The sequence below is a fragment of the Elephas maximus genome, chromosome 5 (assembly GCF_024166365.1).
Source record: "Elephas maximus indicus isolate mEleMax1 chromosome 5, mEleMax1 primary haplotype, whole genome shotgun sequence".
Classification (NCBI taxonomy): Eukaryota; Metazoa; Chordata; class Mammalia; order Proboscidea; family Elephantidae; genus Elephas; species Elephas maximus.
In genome coordinates this window covers 3,350,373-3,367,518 of record NC_064823.1, presented here as the reverse complement: position 1 = coordinate 3,367,518, position 17,146 = coordinate 3,350,373, and the positions used below count along the sequence as shown (strand labels likewise).

Sequence of the window (17,146 nt, the reverse complement as noted above, 5' to 3'; positions counted from 1 at the left end):
AACTACTAGGCAAACAGGGTTTCCTTTGTATGCATAACCCCCAAAAAAACCACTGCCCTCGAGTTGATTCCGACTCAGAGTGACCCTATAGGACAGAGTAGAACTGCCTGATAGAGTTTCCAAGGAGTGCCTGGCGAATTCCAACTGCCGACCTCTTGGTTAGCGGCCATAGCACTTAACCACTGCGCCACCAGGGTTTCCTTTGTATGCGTAGCATAGAAAGGTAAAATATATACTATATACTAAGACAAACATTTGACTGACACTATAAATTCAACGTAAAGACAGATTTACGAATGGATCTTGCTTGTAACCCCGGGACCGCCTCTACTGGATTTTCTGATCTCTAAGGAGCCTTTGGAAACCCTGGCGGCCTAGTGGTTAAGTGCTACGGCTGCTAGCCAAAAGGTCGGCAGTTCAAATCCGCCAGGCTCTCCTTGGAAACTCTACAGGGCAGTTCTACTCTGTCCTATAGGGCTGCTTAGAGTTGGAATCGACTCGACGGTAGTGGGTTTGGTTTTCTTTTTTTAAGGAGCCTTCGCTTCCTCTGTGAAGCCCCCTCCCTTCCTGGGTTATATTTTTCCTTAACAGCACTTGCCCTCATCACAAGCTGTAATGATGTATCTGTGTGATTATTTCACTAACGTCTGTCTCTGCCTGTAGACTCTTGCCCCATAAGGTTAAAGACCATCTCTGTTTTGTTCAGCATTACCTCCCCATTGTCTACCAGGTACCTGGCACGTGGTGTGCACACAATAGATACCTAAGACAAATCTATTCCATGAAGTCTTTCCCAGCTGTGGGCATATCAATGTTTCTTCTTATGAATGACTGCTTATAAGGAGCCCATCCCCCTCAGCGTTGGTACACCCTACAGTTTGGAAATAGGAATAAGAAAATCATCAAATACTAAAGAACTTATTGTAGTACCTGCAATGTAGCAAACCCTCAAAAATGTTAGCTAATACTATGGGTTGGTGATACAGTAGCTTTTGCAATCTGGGTCTTCTAGGACGAGCCTAATTTCAAATGTTCTGTCCCATGCTTATGTTTCTTGACTTTTTTTTGGTCTGGAAAATGTAGTTGCACATATGATTTATCATACACCTTATTATTGTATTTGACAAAATTCTGCCAACATTTATTAAGTACCTGGTATATGAGGTTAAGGATCCCCGATGGCACAAACGGTTAAGTGCTTGGCTGTTACCTGAAAGGTTGGCAGTTTGAATCCACCAGAGGCTCTACAGGAGAAAGGCCTGCATGCGATCTCCTTCTGTAAAGATTAAAAAGCCATGAAAACCCTACGGGGCAGTTCTATTCTGTCACATGGGGTTGCGAAGAGTCAAAGTTGACTTGACGGCACCCAACAACAACATATGAGGTCACTCGCATCACTGGCGTCAGAGGAGAAACAATCTGCTGGGGAAGTGAAACAGATGAAGAACTGGGTAAAATGCAAGGCAGGATGAACTAAACATTAAACGGAGGTACCTACAAAAACCGACTGGCATGGAAGGACAGGTAATTTCTGACTGAGGTGGTTTCTGATTGAACCTAGAAGGTAGACAGTGATCTTGGTGGGCAAAGAAAGGAAGCAGAACATTCCAGGCTCTCTGAAGTGCATGGCTCACTCAGGGAAAAGAGAAGAAAGCAGGGTGCCTGCATTGATGAGACATGGAGTGAGATGGAGAGGAAGCTGCAAAGGTAATTCGGAGTCAGATTATACATAATCTTGACTGTAACACTGAGAAGTTAGTATGTTATTCTGTAGGTAACATGGCTCCAATTGTGCCCACTTTATGAAGCTGCCTCAATATCTTGGAATTTTTTTCCCTGAGGTTTGGCTTAGGGAAGACAGCCGTGATGTCTACAATCATCTGATTGGCTAAATTTGAAAGGCTCGCTTTTGACTTGCTTTTTACTTCTTTTGGGAGCATTTTCTTCAAATTGGGCTATACTGCCACCAGATAAATGGTCACAGACGGTTATGGGTTTATTTTCAAACACCTAAGTTTTCTCAGAAATATGATTAATCACGAAAGCAAGATTAGCACAAACGCCTATGTATACTTGAGGAGCTTTTTTTTTTAAATCGAACTCTTGACTCATATTTCTCTCCAATCTAATCTTTCCCAGTTTTGAAGACTTTCTTCAATTCACTCTGAGTGTTTTTACTTTTGTATGTTAGAGGTCCTTCTGGGGCAAACGAAAACAAACTAAAAAAACCCCACTGCCATCAAGTCAATTCTGACTCACAGTGACCCTAAAGGACAGAGTAGAACTGCCTCACAGAGTCCCCAAGGAGCGCCTGGTGAATTTGAACTGCTGACCTTTTGGTTAGTGGCCGTAGCACTTAATCACTGCACCACCAGGGTTTCCTGGGACAAACACAGTCCTGGGTTTATAGCTGCTTTTCACATGTTGAGGAACCTGCTCATTTCTTCTGCTTTGCCTTCTCTGGTGAGATAGTATTTGATGACTACGGACTTTCTCAGTCAGTGGCGCTGTGGGCAGCTCTCCAATCCCCTAAGTCTCTCCTGCTCTGTCTCCCATGGTGTAGAGAAGAAACTACCTCCTTTATCCATATGACTGCAACAAGAGAGGGTGGTAGGTGCACTCCACGTTGGCAGTGCCCTCCTTTATCCATATGACTGCAACAAGAGAGGGTGGTAGGTGCACTCCACGGTGGCAGTGCTCTCCTTTATCCATATGACTGCAACAAGAGAGGGTGGAAGATGCACTCCACGTTGGCAGTGCCCTCCTTTATCCATATGACTGCAACAAGAGAGGGTGGTAGGTGCACTCCACGTTGGCAGTGCCCTCTTTATCCATATGAGTGCAACAAGAGAGGGTGGTAGGTGCACTCCACGTTGGCAGTGCCCTCCTTTATCCATATGACTGCAACAAGAGAGGGTGGTAGGTGCACTCCACGTTGGCAGTGCCCTCTTTATCCATATGAGTGCAACAAGAGAGGGTGGTAGGTGCACTCCACGTTGGCAGTGCCCTCTTTATCCATATGAGTGCAACAAGAGAGGGTGGTAGATGCACTCCACGTTGGCAGTGCAAATCTCTGACGCTATTTTATTGATAACGAAAAGGATTTTTCAGCCACTTGACCAACTTGTTTCAAGATCTTAGGAATGGAGCAACTGCTATACAACATAGATAACAGCTTTTCTTTGAAAGCTAGTGCTTTTGAGGGAACATCAAACTACAAAAATAACAGCTTATATCAAAATATAACTTCAGTATAAATGTCTTAACTAAAGAGAAACATGAAGTAGTTTCAAACCGATGTTGATCTACCCTACTGCTCATTTCACTGGGAATTTAGCTGATGAGAGAAAGTTTTAAATGAATAAATGGACCAAATACAGAGGAAGCTTGGAGAGTTTGTAGCTTTGTCTTTTCAAAGCCATTGGGTGTTAAGGAACTCATAACACTGGTTTAGTCTTTCTGACAGCAGCATTAAATGATTCCTCCAAGTCAGCCGAATTTTAATATGTGGACACTGTGGTTCTATGGAGGGGTCCTGGTGGTGCAGTGGTCGGCTGCTAACCAAAAGGTCGGCAGCTCAAAACCCCCGGTCACTCAGTGAGACAATGACGTGGTAGTCTGCTTCCATAAGATCACAGCCTTGGAGACCCTATAGGGCAGTTCTACTCTGTCCTACAGGGTCGCTATGAATCTGAATCAACGGGACAGCAACGGTTTTGGTGGTTCTATGAATGTGACCTTTGTCAGGAAAAGATGCTTCTTTGTTGCTTAAGGTTATCTGAAGAAGCACTGGCACGGGCAGAAAAGGAACCCAGAGAACTCTAGCTGGGAATCCTGCACTGAACCGGGACTGCAGAGGCCATCCCTCCACCTCAGAGGCAGGGCCATCAACCACCCCTCTCCCACCCTCGAAACTTGCATTCTCCCCTACAAACACACACACACACACAGTGGCACTGGCTGTCGCAGCAAGGGCTGGTGCAACAAGACTAATGAGCTGGCTGCTGTCTGTGTCACACCCCTCGTGGACGCGCAGCTTCTGTGTGTCTGCGTGTCAGTACGGCCTTCCCTGTCCTTGGTGTTTGTGTGGGGCCTCTGCTCTGGGTGGAAGGCGGTACAGGGGTGGTACTTAAAGGCCCTGGATCCTCACTCCATGCTCCTCACCCTGTTCTACTTTTACTTTTTCCCACAGCACTCGTTAGCTGCCGTTGAGTCAGCCCTCGAATTCTTGGTGACTCTGTGCACAAAGGGATCAGGCCCTCGTGATCCTTGGTGTTTTCCTTGGCTGGTTTTTGAAAGTAGATCACTAGGCCTTTCTTCCTAGTCTGCCTTAGTCTGGAAGGGCCACTGAAACCTGTTCAGCATCACAACAACAGGCAAGCCTCCACTGACAGAGGGGTGGTGGCTGTGCATGAGGTGCACTGGCTGGGAACTGAACCCAGGTCTCCAGCATGGAGGTTGAGAATTCTACCAGGGCATCACCACCGCCCCCTTCCACAGCACTTAGAACTGTCTATATAATTTACACCTATTTATTATGTCTATTGTCTGCTGGAATATAAACTCCACAAGTGCAGAGATCTTTGGTTTTTGTCCATTGATATATTTTAAGCACCAAGAACAGTGGCTGCCACACAATAGGTTGTTGTTGTTAGGTGCCCTGGAGTGAATGTTTAGCAACCATTCTAAATTTAGGTTCTAGTTAAGCAATTTGTAAGTCCACAGGCCAAGACCTGTTTATCTATTTGAAATATTTACCCCTGACCCCTTCAGGCTCAAAGGTGCCTCTGATGCCCACACAAAGCAGTTGGCTCCAACAATGCTAAACAGTCCCTGTCACTTGACAGAATTGAGGAGGAAGTAAAATATTTACCAAAGCAGGGACCGTGTGTGTGGATGGCGGGGGGGTGGGGGGGGGGGGGTGGGGGGGGCCCTGGGTTGTTTTCACTTAACTAATGATACTGACATCCTCACCCCACCTCATATTTATTTCAGAAGCAAAACAAGCCAGTGTATAATTTTGATCTGTGATTCAAACATTTTTTTTTTAATTTGCAAATCGCTTATATTGCCATGGACTAAAATCAGAAGTGATCCTAGTTTAAATGCCTTTCTATCCTCAGAGTGCTTTGGACATTTGTTTTCAGTAAATGTTTGAGAATGAATGATCTGGAAAGTATGAAAGAGAACAGAGAATAAAAATAAGATCACACTGAAGCTGGGAATCTTTCAGCTTCTCCGAGTTGCTGAGATGTGTAATTAGGGTGACGATATCATTTTTCCGCCCAGACCAGGACAAATGGTATAAACCGGGACTGTCTTGGGGAGATTACACATATGGTTGCCTTACGTATAATCAGCTTCCATCATATTAGAGGACGGGAAAGGACTAGCAAAGATTAGTGCATCTGAAATGTCAAAAGCCCTGTGGTTTGCATCCTGCTCCGTTTGAATGCAAGGGTCACAGATGTTGATCAAAATATTCATATTGCCAATTTGCGCTAATTTCACTAGTTTGTACGTATCACTCAAGACAGTTCAATAAATGACCTAGCAAATTAATCTATTTCCCCCCATTAGTTTCTGACTCTTTAGCATGACAATATCAGACACCCTGTTAAAGAAAAAGCTGGCTCAGGCTGTGTAACTGACAGTATTCTTACTCTTCCTTAGAGACACCTCTGTCTACTTACCAGCACCCACCCCTACAGCTCGCATACCCCCTTCATTCCAAACAGAACCCTGTTTTTCAGTTCTCACAGTACACAGAGTAAGTGAAAAAGGACCCTGATTTTCCGGAGGGACCAGGCAGTCTGAAAAGGTATGCCTTCAACATCATTAGCGGTTCATCTTCTAAAACCTCAGGGCAGCCCCTAGGCAGCCCCTCCTGGCACCCCCCCTCCTCCTCCCAGTGCTACCCCTTTCTATTGGTGTCGGCTTATCAAATTAATGAAGCCGATCTAGACAGGAAGAAGTTGGGGTAGAAGACAGTGGTTTAAGGGCAATTCAACACAAGCCCCTCCCTCCCTTAAAAAAAAAAGAGATTGGGAATAAAATCAGAATTTCTTTCTCTTAAAAATGGGAAGAAGAGGGGAAATGGTGTTGGGGTGGGGGCTGAGAGGTGCTCTGATTGCCTCATAACTCCCTGAAGGAGGAGAGAGGTCTGTTTACTGTCTCTGACTGAACTTTTGCATGTTGGAAAGGCGCAGTTCCTTTGTGAGCAGAATTCACCAGGGCCACGTTTTCTACCTGAGAGAACAGAGTGCAGGGTACGGACTTCAGGTAGAGGATAAAACAACTTCCTGCAGCCTTCTCACTTGTCTTTTATAAGGCAGTCCCCTCCCTCTACCACACAGAGGCTCAGGGAGGCCAGGGTGAATTTCTGTGACACAGTGTGTTTGTACAGGGTGTTGGTGGGGGACAGAGGGCAGGTCTCCCGGGCTGGGTGGCTGCTGCCTGCTACAAGACACCAGAGCACAGGGTGGTTCCATTAGACCCTCCCCACTCCCCCACACATGGAGAGGCAATCTTCAGTGTGTGGTACGAAACACATCGACATCTCTCTTCACGTCACTGACCTAAATATAGACAGTGACTTCAAGGAAGAAGAGAGAGAGAAAAAGAAAAAAAAATGTTGCACATTCTTTTATACCTGCAAATGCTGCTGAGCTCTTCAAACAAGCACTGGCAATGAGGAACAATAGATAACCAGTCAGATGTGAAGGGAGAAGAGAGGAGAGATGGGTGTTCTAGAATGATTGCCCTGATAAGGCCATTACAGTCTCTCAGCTTAACATCAATCCTCATTTGTAATCCGGGGTCGGGCTATCACTTGGGGAGTGGTTTTGTGTCCCCTTGCCAGCTTTTCCACAGGGAGCCCGACAGGAGGAAAGGGGCATCTGCCAGAGATCTTCACAGCTAAGTCAGGCTGTTCTCTCCACTGAGTAGGGCAGCTTGGTATTCAGAGAGGGACCACTTGATTGAGAAACCATTCCGTCCCATCTGAGAAGAGAATGCTGCTGGCTTCTTTGTTACTGAACAGCTTTTCCCAGCAGCCACCTTGGCTATCCCCAACCGCCAGCCTTCTACTTCAGCAATCTGAGCCAATGCCTTCCTCCGTAGCATTTTAGGAAAAACCTTATAAGGACTCTGGGAAGCTGGCATAAACTAGCTTATTTGTTTATGCCATGAGGCGTGTCTGTAAAGGTTACTTTCTCTTCACAATATGAACTCAGAGTGGGGTTGAGTCTTCTACTGCTTTGTTCATAAGAGTGCTTACCTTTTTATTAGCTTGGGAATTATTCATCTGCTGGGTGAATGGAAGGGCCATATTAGAAGCTTTTAGGAACACGGATCCCATAACTAGGGACTTGGAGGAGGATAACTGAACAAAACACTAAGTAGAGACAGACCAGTGGCGTCAGCAATTGAGATACCACTGTGGGCAGTCAATCGCTGAGGGAAAGTCACGTCTCTTACATATTTCTAATGCTCTTCCTGGTCACTCCAACAACTATCTGCATAAACACAGCCTGTATAGGGCTCTCCACTGTTACGGAAGCAGCAAGCCACTTCATGTTTACACTGTCCAGAACTCTGTCACTTGGGTTGAAGCACGAACCCATATTCATTTGCGTTAGCAAAGCACCCACAAACGCAGCCAATGGTTTGTTTCTTCAGAGAACACATGAGCAACCCTTGCAGAAACATAGTACACCATCAAAAAAAGAGCCTATCCCTTGGCAACCAGACAACCAAAAACAAACCAAAAGGAACGTTCATAGAAAACAATGGAAGAACACCTAACTCACAGGAGATAATATACGGAAGCAAAAGACCTCATTAAAAGTGAAATAAAATAAAAACAATGGAGGAGTCCCAACAGGAGTTGAGGATAAAAAGAAAGTAAAACAGAAACGTTAATTAAAAAAAAAACCAAACCATTGAAGAAAAGGTTTTGGCTAAAGCAGTGCCCAAGGTTAGTATCAGCTCCGAACGTGATTTTCTACGCCACGAACATCTCAGCAGCTTCCCTGGCACAGTGAGCCCTATAAGTGGTGCCCACTGCTCTTCTAACAAATGAGGCTAACTTAGAGCATGGGAAACATAAGTAAAGAAACATGAAAGGTGACTGAAAAACAGCTCTGGATTTCAAATATGTACGAGTTTCAAGTTACCACAATCAGAACAGGAGTCTAGTTGCTCCCTAATTTGTAAAAGGAAGGATTCCCAGCAACACCTTTCACCAACTGACTGCTGACAGTTTCTGAAAAGGAGCTGGGGGATGGCTTCAGGTGACCGTCTAAGTGAATCTGCCACAGTTAACAAGGAAGTCTTTTCAGGAAGTTTGCTTATATTAGGTTTTGGCTTCCTATACAGACCCTTGGAAATACACTCTGTGGGACTGGTGAATACAGTTAAAAATTACCAAAGACTAGAGAACAAAACAGAAAATAATTTGGTAAGAAAAAATATGCTCAGAGTCACTTTTTTCCAATCCAACATCTTTGTTAATTAAGCATTTTCCAACCTATGATGAGAATACTTACAGTAATCTAATATTATACTACTCATTACTAATAAAACATATTTATGAAATGGAAATATAATGTGCCTACTTTTAAATGTGGTTATAAATGACTTACGCTAAGCCACAATTTAAAATGGTTTGAGAAATGAGTCTTTAATAAAGAATTGATGAGGATGATGACTGCTGATAATAAGTCTATTTGGTAAGATTATGTGGTTTGCTATGGCAATTTGAGCTGTGGTGATGATTGCCTCAAAAATCACTGCAAGTAACTAATACAGGGAAATTTAATCGATGATAAATACAGTGGTGGTATGTCAACTCTTGAAAAGTGAACTCGTAATTGAAGAATACAGCATCGTTGTCATTACAGTGCTGTCGAGATGTTATTTGAAACATTTGCACATAGTAGGGATTTAAAAGGTGAATGAATAAGCACCTATAATTAGTCCTCAGTGTGGATTCCTATGTAAATTTATAGTTAATCACAAACCCATTAACGTTTAGAAAAACGGTTATCATACAGCTTCGGATAGAGCTGTACTGGGATTTGTAATAGTGGAGTGGATCTTCAGTGTGGTCGGAAGCCCTCAACACTGGCACACCAGGGTCTAGCCTTGGCTTTCTAAGAGACAGAAAAAAAAGGAAAAGGAAGACACCAAAGCTCACTTCCCTTTTTAATGGTACCCATTGCCCTTGAGTTGATTCTGACTCGCAGTGACCCTGTAGGACAGAGTAGAAATGCTCCATAGAGTTTCCAAGGAGCCCTGGTGGATTCAAACTGCTGACCTTTTGGTGAGCAGCTGTAGCACTTAAGCACCACGCTACCAGGGTCTCCTTTTTGATGGTATTACTATACAAACAGGTATTACTATACAAATAGGTCAGGGTATCTTGACTGAGCAAAGCATGTGACAAAACTCCTTTCACTATCCCTTTGAACAAAGTGTACTAGTAGATCTATAGAGACATCATGTATACTACATTTAACCTTTCTAAATACTAGGCATTGACCTAGACAATGGAACTCCACAGAGCAAACAAAACTCTGGCCATCAAGGAGTTGACAGTCTAGTAGGGAGGCCAAACAAATGAACCAGCAGTTAAATACAACAAAAATGAATGATAAATGTTCCAACAGTGTAGTGTAGGTGCTTCAAGGAGATGAAGACTGAAAGTGGGCCAGAGGAAGCTTTGCAGAAGAAGTGACTCTTGAATTAGACCTTAAAGGATTAATAGAATTCTACGAGTCCAAGTGTGGGCAGAGCCTTCTATGAGTCCAAGTGTGGTCAAAGAAAGAGTCTGCGTGAAGACAGGAAGAACGTGTGTTTGAGGAACCGCTGTGGCTAGTTCCCAGAGGATGTATGAGGGAGGGGAGGAAGATGAGGCTGTGAAGGTTGACAGGGGGCAGATGATGAAGTTGTATGACATACCACAGGGTCTGGAGTCTATTGTGCAGTGACTGACAGCCCTTAAAGAAATTTGGTTCACCATTGGTATCAGTGATTTGTATAACGGCACAGCAAGCAGGAAGAATGACAATTAAAAGGAAAAAATCTTACCAGGCCAGGAAAAGGTAAGTATTAATACCGCAATACTTGGGTTCACAAGAACTAACTGCTCGTGTGCTGCAGTAGGAAAATCTTGTCTAAATGTACTTTATGTTGAAAGACTTGAGGTTTTTAATTGATGCAAGCACCTTTAGGCTGGAGGCAAGTTGTGATATTTTTATTGTACTCTGCATTGGTCAAATCACATTTGGATTATTATGTACACATCTGGGAGTCGCATTAAAAAAACATATCAGTTATTACGAACCTGTCAGAAAGAGGGCAACCTTTGTGGGAAAGGGTCAGATAATCATGCTAATATAAGGAACAATGGAGGGAGCTGGGAATGTTCAAGTTGGGAAAAAGAAGAGGGAGAAATAGGAAAGCCTTAGTAAGTTCTCTAAAGGTTGCTCGTGGAAAAAGGAGTAGGTACTTGGTGTCATGACATAAAAACATGGTGGAGGTTATATGGAACTCTAATCCTATAAGTTGAATGTAAGGAAGGACTTTCAAGCAATTCCATATCGAAAAAATGAAAATGGATGACAAGAAAGGACTCGACAATCATCCCTGACGAGGAGGGTTTGGAGGAGATTCCTGGGTTTGGCAAGAGGTTGAGCTAGATGAACTTGAAAGTCTTTCTACCCAAAGATTCTATAAAAATGCCTGGGCAGCCTAGCTACACCAGATATCTGTAACTTCAAAATAATAAATGATCCCGTACACTTTACATCTTTGGAAATCTACTTCATGTTAAGCAATCACCAAATATTCTTGAGCACTGTGCTAGTTTCTGAAGAGGATAAAGAAACATAAAACATGAGACACGATCTGATCGTTCCTTCTTTCCTCTAGGAGGCATGCGAGGTGATCCCAATAGATAATCACTGACCTCTTATGAAACTGGAACTGATCACCACTGGCATTAATTAGGTGACAGAAATCACTCAGAAATAGTTAATACTAACAATGATGCATTGTAACGTTCTTTGAGGATACAAAGGATTCCTTTGAGTTATAAAACCAAAACAACAAAAGCAATATTGATAGAGTTCTCAGAGCGTATAGGGTATGCCACATCCTGGCTGCTAGGCCTGTAAGGAGATGGGCAATGAGAGGAGAAGTTTTCTTTTCCAAATGTGTACCAATGACACAATCGTGATCACAAAAATCCCTCAGAGAATAGTAGGGGAGGTTTCAGCTTTCATAAGCAAGGGACATCAATGAGGTTATGGTGAGGCAGTTTCCAATTACTTCTTGCTAAACCAGTATAAGTATCAATTTCATACACTAGAGATCTATTTCCCCCTATTATTTATTATAAAATCCTCAGAGTAAAAATTAATGTTACACAGTTGTTTTTAATTTTTTAACGATTTTTAAAAGCTCACATGAAATTCTTTAGTCCTTGGGAAAAACAATCAACATCTGAAGTCTTAGAATAAAAAATGTGATTTAACCAACCATTTTAGGATTCATTGACAACAAGTCCGAGACCCAAACTCAAGATCTGGATTAGAGTCTTCAGAATTAGATGTTCCTATCTCATTGCTGTCAGTTCTCCCAGATGACAAATACACAATTCCTTATCTATTGATAAAGGCATGTCATGTAGTAATGTTTTCTATCCCTGACCAAGAGGGTGTGACCTTGCTGATTCCAGTGACCAAGGTGAGAACTGAAAGAGTATTTCTCACCTGACAAAGGTACCAAATAAATACACGCACAGGAGCTTTAACCTTTGACCTTAGAAGGCATCGGGTTGCCTTTCCTTGCCTGTGGCCAAAACCAAGATTCTGAGCATGTGGCCAGGAGACAAAAAAATTAATCACACTGAACACGATCTTCTCAGGCACACAGGCCGGGACCATCCGAGGTGCTGATTCCTCACATATTTTAATAAAGATTGTATTCCTCAAAATGTACAGGAACTTGAGGGAGGAGCTGGATTTTTTGCTGTCTGTACTTCTCATCCTTCTAGAGTGGGAAAGGAAACTACCAAAGTGAGGAATACCCCAAAACGCCCAAACCCACTGCCGTCAAGTCGATTCCGACTCATAGTGGCCCTACAGGACAGAGTAGAACTGCCCCATAGAGCTTCCAAGGAGTGCCTGGTGGATTCCAACTGCCAACCTTTTGGTTAGCAGCCGTAGCGCTTAACCACTACGCCACCAGGGTTTCCAACTGAGGAATAGTCAACCTTATTCACTTTATTTCATACCACTTTCATTCTTTCCCAGCAGAAGGACCTTGCGTTTTCCACCCTTTCCTCTGGTAGTAATTTACCAGCAGGAATTTTCCCTATTATCTTTTTAAAATGCTCTCAGCCTCAAAATTAAGAATGTACAAAAGTTACTACTTAAAAAAATTTTTTTATAAGGGATGCTCTTCATAGTAAAGTGAAACACATAGCAAAGCAGAGGTCCACATGATTATGCAAAAGAACTATCTTTAAAGGTCATTTGGCGCCAAGTTTAAGTATCTGATATTTTTGTGGCTATCCTTCTGTGGCCAGCATTGGCTCTTCCTCTTAAAATGTAACTAATAACCTCGGAAGAAGGGAGCCGCATCTCCTTTATTTCTAGTTAAGAAAAACAACAGAAGGCCAGAGAGAGCATAACAGTAATTTATAATTTTGCTGGTGTATTATCATCCGGTAATAAGCGCAACTTGAAACTGCCAATTACCTCATAAGAGGGGTATCACCTTTTCTGTTGTGAATGACTACATCAATAAGTGTAGGTTCAGCTCACTCACTCTTTGTCATGTCACCAGCAGCCTTTCATCAGCAGAAATGAGCCGGGGAAACACAGAGGAAAAACAACAACAGTCAACACACAAACACACAAGTGAGCCCAGCCTCTGGCTCAGGAACTGGCAGAGTGGCAAGAGGAAGACGGAGACAGAAAGGGGGAAGGGAGCCTGTGGAATAGCCTGGAGCAGTCGGTAGGTCACACACACACAGTGCTCAGCAGCAAACTCAGTTTACAAAGGGACATCTGTTCCATTACTCCAATGCACTGTGGCTAATTACATCCTGGCCCGTCTGTGAAATGACAGCCACTTATTCTCCAGTGAACCGTAAAATCTGTACATGTTCGATCTGGGGAGTGGGAGAACAGAGGCGTGGAGGCTGGAGCCGGAGGAAAAGAAGAGCAGTCGAGGGGAAAGAGAATGGACAGGACAAAAACAAAGAAGTAAGGCTTTCTGGCAAGACCATCATGGTCCTCACGGAAGCAATATGATGAGTAATAGTGTCTTGACTCTGCGTGTAAAGGCCCTAAGTTTAAGATGTAAGAATTTGTTTTCACAGCTGTTGCTTTTCCTTCCTATTTAAAGACTGCAGTGCCAAAGGCTGGTTGCTTGAGCTTCTCCATCATCATTACCCTGGGTTGTGGCTTGGGGACAAACTGCCTGGACTTGCCCATTTGCTTCCGTCTCCAGGGGCTTGTAAAAAAGAGGCAGCTGGTCAGAACCAGGGTGTGGTTACTGGTGTGTGTGTGTGGTGTTTCTCCCATAAGCTCTTTAGAAGAGTAAATAGCTGTATCCATTCTCATATGGTGACCCTGTATTAGAGTGAAGCATTTTTGATAGATTATAGGTGGGGGTGGGCTTCCAGAAGAAACCTGTGCCGAGGATTTTTATGAAGAGAAAAATCGGTAAAGGAAGTTTTTTTTTTTTTTAAAAAAGATGCTCCTTCTGCTTTGGGTTGACATTAAAACTTTATTCTAACACAAATTCAAAATCACTTATGTAACTTGGTGACAGATAGAAGGGAAATAGAAATGGAAAACGCAGAACACTGCCATTTTGACATTAGACTTCAATCTACTGTAGGTTTTAATAGGAAATATATTTACATTCTTACACAAAAGCTTTCTTTCAGAAGGTTTATGCACTTCTATCTGAGTCTATGTTAAACACAACTGATGGTATTACGGGTTTCTAATGTGGTTAAACACCGATCATTCTTCCTCTTGGAACAATACTATATTTTGTGGGTCACATTTGCCAGCTTGAAATATCTGGCAATTTTCCAGAGAAAAAGGTTACCTTGTATCTTCTACTTACTACTACCACTAAACCAAAAACCAAACCTGTTGCTGTTGAGTCAATTCCAACTCACAGTGACCCTACAGGACAGAGAAGAACTGCCCCTAGGGAGTTTCTAAAGAGTGGCTGGTGGATTGGAACTGCTGACCTTTTGGTTAGCAGCTGAGCTCTTAACCACTGTGCCACCAGGGCTCCACCACTAGAAAACACCTATCCCCACTCTTGGAAACTCGAGTTGTTACTGCCGTTAGCTGCTGTGGGGTCAGCCTACGACTCATGGAAACCCCATGTACAATGGAACGAAATGCTGCCTGGTCCTGTGCCATGATCAGTTGGCGATCAGACTGTTGTGATCCATAGGGTTTTCACTGGCTGATTTTCATATGTAGATCACCAGGCCTTTCTTCCTAGTCCCTCTTAGTCTGGAAGCTTTGCTGAAACCTGTTCGGCATCATAGTAACACCGAAACCACCGCTGACAGTGAATGGGTGCACATGAGGTGCACTGGCTGGGAACTGAACCTGGGTCTTCCACATGGAAGGCAAGAATTCTGCCACTGAACTACCATGTCCCTTGGAAACTCAAGTTGCCATCCCTCTGTGTGGCAAGGGATCCCCTGAATCAGCCAGTGCCCTCTCTAACAGTGTTTATTAAGCTTCAATATGCATAGGAGTCACTGGGCTTATGTTAAACCATAGATTCTGATTTAGTATGTCTGGGGTGGGGCCTGAGTTTATGGCTTTCTAACAAGCTCCTAAGTGATTTTGATGTTGCTGGCTCCCCCCCTTCCCAGCTCAGCAGCAAGGCTCTAAAATACCCTCCCTCACAGACTCTTGCCCAATACTCTTCAAGTTGGACAACATGGGGGAGGAACACAATAAGTAGTTAGTTAAGCACGAAGCACAGCATATAATCACTCCAGGAATTTAACTAATTTTGAGTCAAAGTAATTTTAACAACTCTGTATTGACTATGGTTTTGGGGGGTATTGACTATGAAGATATAATAACATTTATCAGCAAAAAGTAACCATCTCTTTCGGGGTGGGGATTTTGAATACAGTCACAAAGAGGGTGTAAAGCGGCCCTGATTCTATTTTCACCCAGAGAAGGTAACTGTGTTCAGCTCACAGGAAAAAATTATTTTAAAGGAGTCCTGGGCTTTTACTCATGTCCTACCGACAACATTTCTGGTTGGCTGAGGAAGCAAAGAGCTCTGGCAAAAATCCCAGTTACAGAGAGAAGGGAATAAGACAAGCGGATGTCCTCTCTTCTGGTGAGTGTTTTTGCACAGTATGACGTGGCTACTTTGGGTACTAACTAAACGTTTTCACTAAGAGCAGAGGCTCAGGGAGAGAGTTGACTCTTTCAGCCTGGCTCAGAGATGGCCTGATGTGCCAGCAATGTGCATGAGTACACTTGGTTGTTTAGATGTTTATATTTCTGTCCTTGTGTTGGTATGAATGAGTTTTCCCTTACAGCTCAGGGCACCTGATGTTACTAAGTGTTTAATAAATGCTGCTGACAGACTAAAACAAACAAACAAAGAAAAAAGACCAAACCCATTGCTGTCCAGTAGATTCAGGCTCATAGCAACCCTATAGGACAGAGTAGAACTGCTCCACAGGGTTTCCAAGGACCCACTAGTAGATTCAAACTGCTGACCTTTGGGTTAGCAGCCAAGCTTTTAACCACTGTGCAACGAGGGCTCCTAAAGACATATAAATGCAGCTTTTGTTTATAATTTGAAGCATCCTAAGGTTGATTTGGAGCCCTGGTGGTGCAGTGGTTAAGAGCTCAGCTGCTAACTAAAAGGTTGGAAGTTTGAATCCACCAGCAGCTCCTTGGAAACCCTATGGAGCAGGTCTACTCTGTCCTGTAGGGTTGCTATGACTAGCAATCGACTCAAGGGCAACAGGTTTGGTAAGACTGATATTTTATTTCATACTTCTTCAAGACTCTGAACCTATGAGTTGCTGTGAACCAGAAAACTGTGACTAGCCTGTGACAGAGTTTAAAAGTCCATCCAGTAGTGAACAGTACCACACAGATATCCATGGTAACGTTACATATTCCAGACTGGAATAATAATTTTAAGGCTGAAAGGGGTCTCCCCACTTTACCAGGAAGGACCCTGAGGTATTGAGAGTGACTAATTGTCGAGTGCCAATAACTCGACTTGAACCCAACCTTCCTTACTCTCATTAGTGAGTTTTTTCTATCACATTCTGCTGCCTCTCACCAAAATTTAATATAACTTTTCCAAACAGGCTCTTCCATTTCCTCCAGACTTTGACAGAAGAGTCAAATATTATTTTGATGAAGGGATTTATTGTTGCTCAAAAGAAGCAAATCTAAATGCAAAGATTACAAGAAAAATTCCATATATATAATGAAAAAGAGAATAACCTTACAGCTCAGGGAGCTGATTATTCAGGAACATGGTTTTGATGCTTTCTGCTTTTGAAGGTAAAGGCGCCTGGGGAAGGGGACCTTGTGTGCCAGGACAGTGCTAATAGGGTTCCTCAGGGGAGAACAGATTACAGTCGGCCCCCTGTATCTGTGGGTTCTGCATCAGTGGATCTGATCAACTGTGAATCGAAAATATTCAGAAAAAAAAAAGTTCCAAAAAGCAAAACCTGAATCTGCCATATGCCGAGTACTACGCTGAATCCACGCGAATGAAGTGATGTGTCGGCATCCCCTGCTGTAGCCTCCCGCCATTTCACAGATCCTCAGTCCCTCTTCAGAACTTGTTGTTTGAGGGTTGTTCACCTCAAGCCCTGTCATTATTCCCTAAACAATATAGTACTGTATTGTATCGTTACATAGCATTTACATTGTATTAGGTATTAGAAGTAATCTAGAGATGATGGGAGGATGTGTGTAGGTTATATGCAAATACTACACCATTTTATATAAGGAACTTGAGCGTACACAGATTTTGGTATCTGCAAGGGTGCTGGAACTAATCCCCCGTGGATACCGAGGGACGGCTGTACGCAGAACCTTAT

At 43.3% G+C, this 17,146-nt stretch overlaps 1 protein-coding gene across 4 annotated transcripts in view; it reads right to left on the bottom strand.

The window, feature by feature from the left end:
* Positions 1-4,918: 4,918 nt before the first annotated feature.
* The window catches only part of LOC126076683 (mastermind-like protein 3), a 377,776-nt gene continuing 365,548 nt past the window's right edge, over positions 4,919-17,146 (bottom strand). For all 4 annotated transcript variants that reach the window (XM_049885244.1, XM_049885243.1, XM_049885245.1 and 1 more), the window contains one exon: positions 4,919-17,146. This exon is cut by the window's right edge. The gene's annotated coding sequence lies outside the window, so the exon portion shown is untranslated.